This window comes from Cyanistes caeruleus, chromosome 1, assembly GCF_971803275.1.
Source record: "Cyanistes caeruleus chromosome 1, bCyaCae1.hap1.1, whole genome shotgun sequence".
NCBI lineage: Eukaryota > Metazoa > Chordata > Aves > Passeriformes > Paridae > Cyanistes > Cyanistes caeruleus.
Window position 1 is genome coordinate 28,789,360 of NC_141701.1, and position 6,000 is coordinate 28,795,359.

A 6,000-nucleotide genomic window follows, 5' to 3' on the forward strand; every position below is an offset into this window, starting at 1 on the left:
TTTGCTGGGTAATGAGACAATTGGAAAGGAAGGGTAGTTACCACAGGTTGAACAGACAAACTGTCAAATTAAGGTCATGAATATTCCTTACAAAGGACCGAGAATACAGGAAACTTTCATGCATAGCTTTTCAGTGAGTAACAGGGTTCTTCAGCTGGCACATTCCACTGTGGTTTGAACCTCAGCTCTGAGTGAAGAGCACTTCTTCTCAGTGCTCTTCTGAAAATGCTCTTCTGAAATTTTTCACTACCAAAATTTACAGGTGCAAGAAGATCAAATGGACAGAGTCAGCAATGACACCAAGTGAAAAAAAAATTTAAAAATGTGACTGGAAATTAAAGGACTATATGAGTAAATTTAACCTGTCCCTTCACCTTTGAGAATTTAAATGGTAAACATTGTCACTACACTTACTACAGCACCTACTGCTCATCTTAACGCAGGTCTTCAGCATAGGGGACTGATTTTTAGCCCTTATTAGTTACTAATATACTTCATTGGTTTATTAATAAAGTTAAAATATCAATAACATTTTGAAGCATAAAATTTTTCCTTTGGAAATCAGACACTTAAATGGGTATAAATCATGCCAAATCCATTGTGGGCCTTTCTCTCACAACTGGCTATGGAGAGAGCTTACTAAATATCTGCTGAATACATCTGCAACTAAGACACAGTAATCATTGTAATAATTCAGTTAGAAAAGAAAGCAACAAAGAACTTCAGGAATTCATCACTATCACTGCTACTACTAAACAAGTAGTGCTACAAAATAGGTAACAGTGATTTCTAGCACTGCTGTGTATGCAGGAGTGCATCTAGTGTCCTGTCAATCATCCATCACTGACCACTTATTGATTTGCTGATAATTTGTGATTGTTTCCTATGACGGCCTGTGGAGCTTTGCTCTAGCTGCAAAGTAGAGTATTCCAGTAGATGCAACCCTCTAGAGCTTTTCCCAGCATGAAATATTGCCATAGTCCCAAAAGGCTTCAGGATCTGCCCAGCCCTCTTAAACAGCCCTGCAGAAAATCCCTCCTCTGCCCCCCCTCCCCTTATGGAATATGGACTGTCCCTCATAATATCTGTGACCTAAAGCTGTGGTGTAATTTTGCTTAGTCTAATGTCTGTGGGAACTAGGCATTCTGACTAGATATAAAATGTCATCCTGTGGCCTTGGTAATGAAGCATTTTAAATAAGGAAGCTATCTTTCTTTTCCTGAGGTTCTTCCCATCCTCTCAAAGCCAGCTGCTGATTCAATTCTATTCATTACCAGTGAGAGAGGTAATTACTTCCTTCACAAGTCTGATCCTGTTGCTAAACTGCAGCTCTCCAACAGCACATTGGTTTTGGGTCTACGGCAGCTGGCATGGCTGCCTTTATTTGCACAAACTCCAAGCATCACAAGGATGTCAATGATGTGACACCTCAGGAGTGTCAGCCAGATCTCCTGGATGGCAAAATCCATTCCACCTCTGGATTACTGCTTGTCCAGCACCAAGAGCAGCAGTGGATGTAGCCTGTCACATCACTCTCCAGTTTAGAATCTTCACACAAAGATCTGCAGCTTCTTAAAGATCAGAAGGAGCTTCTGAAATGTCCCCTGTGCCCACTATCTGCTGTCTGCCTGCTAAAACAACAGGGCAAAGAAAATCAGACACACTTCAAAGCCATGTGCAGCATTTGGAACAAACAAATTGGAGGACAGTGCTCAGCCGAGAGCACATTATGGCACTGTATGAAAGAGCTACAAACTCCCGCCTGTTTGAGGAGGAAAATGGATTAAAGAATGGAATGCTTTCTCCCAAAACAAAGCAGAACTAAATTTCTAGCACAATTCAAGCTATTAAGATGCTAAAAATAATGGTGAGTGTACATCCTGTTCCAGAAGCTTACAGCCTGTCTTGATGACTGGTACATTGCCTGCATACGCTGTGTCACACTTGGTTTGCACAATCCCAATGATGATTTTTACACTGAGGTGATTCCCTCCACACAAAAGTTGCTTCAGCTGGGAATTGGGCCTTCTGTACTCCCATTAAACGGGAAGGAAAAGAGGAAGAAAATACAATGGCAATGGCTGTGCCGCAGCAATAGGCAAACCAACCTCCCCTTTTCATGCAGTGGAAGATTAAGGCTTATGTTTTGTTATGTCTTTCCTTAGCTCTGCAGAGACTACGTTTACAGCCACGTGAATCACTTTATTTAGAAGTGGTTGTACTGCAAATACTTGAGAAATCACTTCATAGGAGCTCTTCCTCAGCTTTCTGGGTAACATCTTCCTCTGCTGCTGTCCCGGGAGAGGTGGGTCCGTGCTGTTCCATCCTGCCCGCGGATGCAGGCGGAGGGCGGGCTCGGGAAGATGCGCACACCCGCAGGGAGCCGCGCCCCTCACCGCTCCCGGCACAGCGCTAGATGGCAGCCGGAGCCAGGGAAACACCACGAGTCCTTCGGAGAACACCTCCCTTTCTCCCTCCTCCTGCTCCCTGTGGTTATTGTCGGATACAATAACTGAGAGCTATTCAGAAAAATTATGCCAAAATTTTTTGAGGATTTTAGCTCTGTTTTTCTGTGATTTGAGAAGGAGTGTGAAACAGTATTTGTGCCAGCATAATTAACGTTCCCTCCTTTTCAATGTATGTTGAAGATTGTGGTATCAATCACAAAAGATTGCAATTCTGAATTCTAAAATAATATAAAAACCATGCAAGTCACTAGATTATTCTGCATTTAATTCTGTAGGAATTTCCCCTGCATTTTTTGTTGTCATAAATTAGGACATGTTTTTTTAAAAGCCTTTCTTTAATCCTACCAGATAATCTTCTGGGCATGCACATATTAATCTGCATGCCGATATAGCCCTGGTACAACAAACCCAGATACAAATAAACAGGTCTTTATGAGTTTTGAGATATAACTGTTTTATTTTCCAGAGAGAACACAAGCTCTCTATTTTTGCCTCCAAATGTGTTGTGATGATATAAAGGAACTATAGTAGCTGTGTCTGCATTGTCCCTGTACAATAGTATCTTGAGACTATATTTTTCAGGATCTGCTCAAGCATGGGCAGGTAACACATCTGCTTATTTCGAGGTTCCATGGTCTCTGTGCTGCATCCTGTAAAAAGTTTATTTGTATTTATAACCTTGCCTACAAAGGCAGTGGCCTAGAGGTTGAATGCCAATGCATTATTGACAGAAGGTTCACTGTTTATTTCAGGGTGATTGTTGAGAGGTACTGCCTCCCACAAAAAGAATTTTCTCAGGAAAAGACTTTCCTGACCTGCCTGTAACACATCGGGAGATGCCCTGCCAGGGCTCAGCACCCAGGACATGCCCAGCATAAGGACACTACCCAGCACATCTCCACAGGCTGTTGGGGAGACCCCAAGGTACTCTGCTTCCTAAAAGCAAATAGTGAAAAGAGAGAGATGTCCTGTAATGTCTGCAATGCTCTTTAATACAGCTCAGGGTGAATTAAAATAAGTTACTCTAGTGGGGTTCAGCACGGTTTATCTCTTTTGTACTATGACTTCTCTATGGTGTTGCAAGACAGCTACACTGTCTTTCCTTCCTCAGTTGCAAATTTCCCTTTGGACAAAGCTCCTAATGCTGTTTCTGGCACTGAGGTTCTTGGCCAAGGACTAATAGCTGAGGGAAGAGGGTCCCAGATGAGATGTGTTGACCTGGGGATTGCTACGGTGTGGGATCTTGGGGAAGGTAGGAGAGGGACTCGGCCAGAATAGGCCAACAGCAGCAGGGACAAGAGGTCCTAATTTGGTACCACCTGATATTGGTGGTACCTGTAGGGAATGTTTCTGTTTTAGAAATGTCATTCCAGCTCTCATGATAAACAGGTATGATGACATTTATAGAGGTATATAGAAAACTTCTGTAGGGATTTCAATTTTCTATAGCTTTTCCAGAATTAAACCAAGTAAATTCAGGTGTAAAAGTTCATCAGAATGACTTTATTAATGGCATAAACCTCCATTTTACTGGATATTTGCATTGGTCTATTGTAGGCAAACAATCACCTCACCACTGAAAGCTAAAAACAATAAAAACACCCCTTATTTCTGCTTCATTATACTTGAAATTGTGGTTTCAGTTCTCAACAGTCCTCCAGCAAAACACATTAAAAAGAGAGTAATGGTTAATGTTATTAGAAATTCCTGTTTCAATATTTATGTAGTTGTAATTAGCACTGTAATAGCTGTGTAAAAGTAAATTGTATCCCCACTTCATCTGTGCACCTTGTTCAGCTCACTGTGCTGAAATGGAATTCATAATGACAAACTGCCATAGCAAAGGGAGGTAAAAAGCTTTGCTTCTGTAGGCACTTAGATGTTAATAACAGTTTCCACTGAGAGGAAGTGCAAACCTGGACATAATGACTCCCATCAACAGTCATTTATGTGGCTGACACTGAGAACCACTGCTATTCAGTCAGATGAATCAATTAGTAGAGAAAATATGTTTTCCACAGTACACATTCCAGTTCAGTTAACTTCTCCTATCTTTTATTTAAATATCCTGTAAAATTAATAACTAGTAGTTATTAGCCAGAAGTTATTAGTCAGAAGCATTTCAATTCTGCTGATTGTACCTGCCAATTCTTAAGCCTAATACTTGAGATTCTAGGAAATGCCACCCCAACTCTATATTTAGTTCCTCCAGTTCAGCAGACTCTGTTACTAATGTTTATTTCTTCTTCCCAAAGTTTTCATTATAATCTTCAGTGCATCTCAGTTGAAGTTAAGTGGATTATGTCTCCTGGTTAATCCAGACTGGAGAGTTGATTGTCTAGGGTTTGTTTGTTTGTTGTTTTTGTTATTGTTTTTGTTTTCTTATTTAAATGAAAGAGTTATGGACAAAATATTGAAAGGATGGGAAGCAAAGAGAGAAATCACAACCCCATTCCCTCTCTTGGGTAAATATGTTCTTCACTGGAGTTCTTTAGTATAGGATACCCTCCTACCTTCCCATTTAGAATGACACTTCAAGAAGCGAGGAAAAAAAAAAAAGAACACAAAAATACATCCCTTGATTTACTTGAAATGAGCACTAAATCCAGTTACTTCCAACTCCACACATGGCTCTGGTCCTGAAAGGTCTTCTTCTATACAAAACCCTGTGGATCAGATAGCAAAGATTTTAGACTGAGCTTTCTGGAAAACAGGTAATTTGCATCTCTTTAAAAAAAAAATTACTTTAGCAGAACATCTATGAAAATAAGTAATTAGTTCATTTTTCACAAATATTAAAAGCTATTTAATTGTCTTAACTTTCACAAAAAAAGGCAGCATCTGCATAGAGGATGGAACAGAAGATAAGGAAGTGGGAAAAATTCAGTTACAGTTTAACCTATAAAGAGACTACTGATTTTCTAAAACTGGCATCAGTTTACAATAAAAACCCCCAAATCAAATTACAGCTATTGAGATAACGTAGACAGCAAAAGAAGACAGATTTTTCTGCTCTGTTCATCTTTACCTGAGCATACTCATTAAAATTTTGTTTCATTTGATGTCTTTTTTTCTCCTCACTTGCTTCATATCTTTCAACACATGCATGATGACACACGGAGGCAGTGTCTCAGACGTGTGACTCTTCCATTACAGTTGTGAAAATTTATCCCTAGCATTTCCAAACGCAGTGCAGGAACTGTAAATCCACTTCTACCCTGATTGTTGCAATGTCTTCTATCAGTGACTTCAGAGACAGCATGAACTTAATGAACTCAGACAGCAACACCATTGACAGGATGCATTTAGTTTTAAAAAGGGCATGTAAGAGGGGGCTGTCTTATGGTGGCAGAGATCCTGCAAGCTAATGATAGAAAGGACAATTTGCAATAGCTTTCCACCAGAAGGAAGATATTTGGGTAAACAGAAGATTCATGCAACAGAATTTGCTTGGTTTGGTTTAATTTTGGCTCTTAGTTCTCTGGCTTTTTAAAGCAAACATTCACAGCAGGTACGTAGGTGGGCCTGAAGA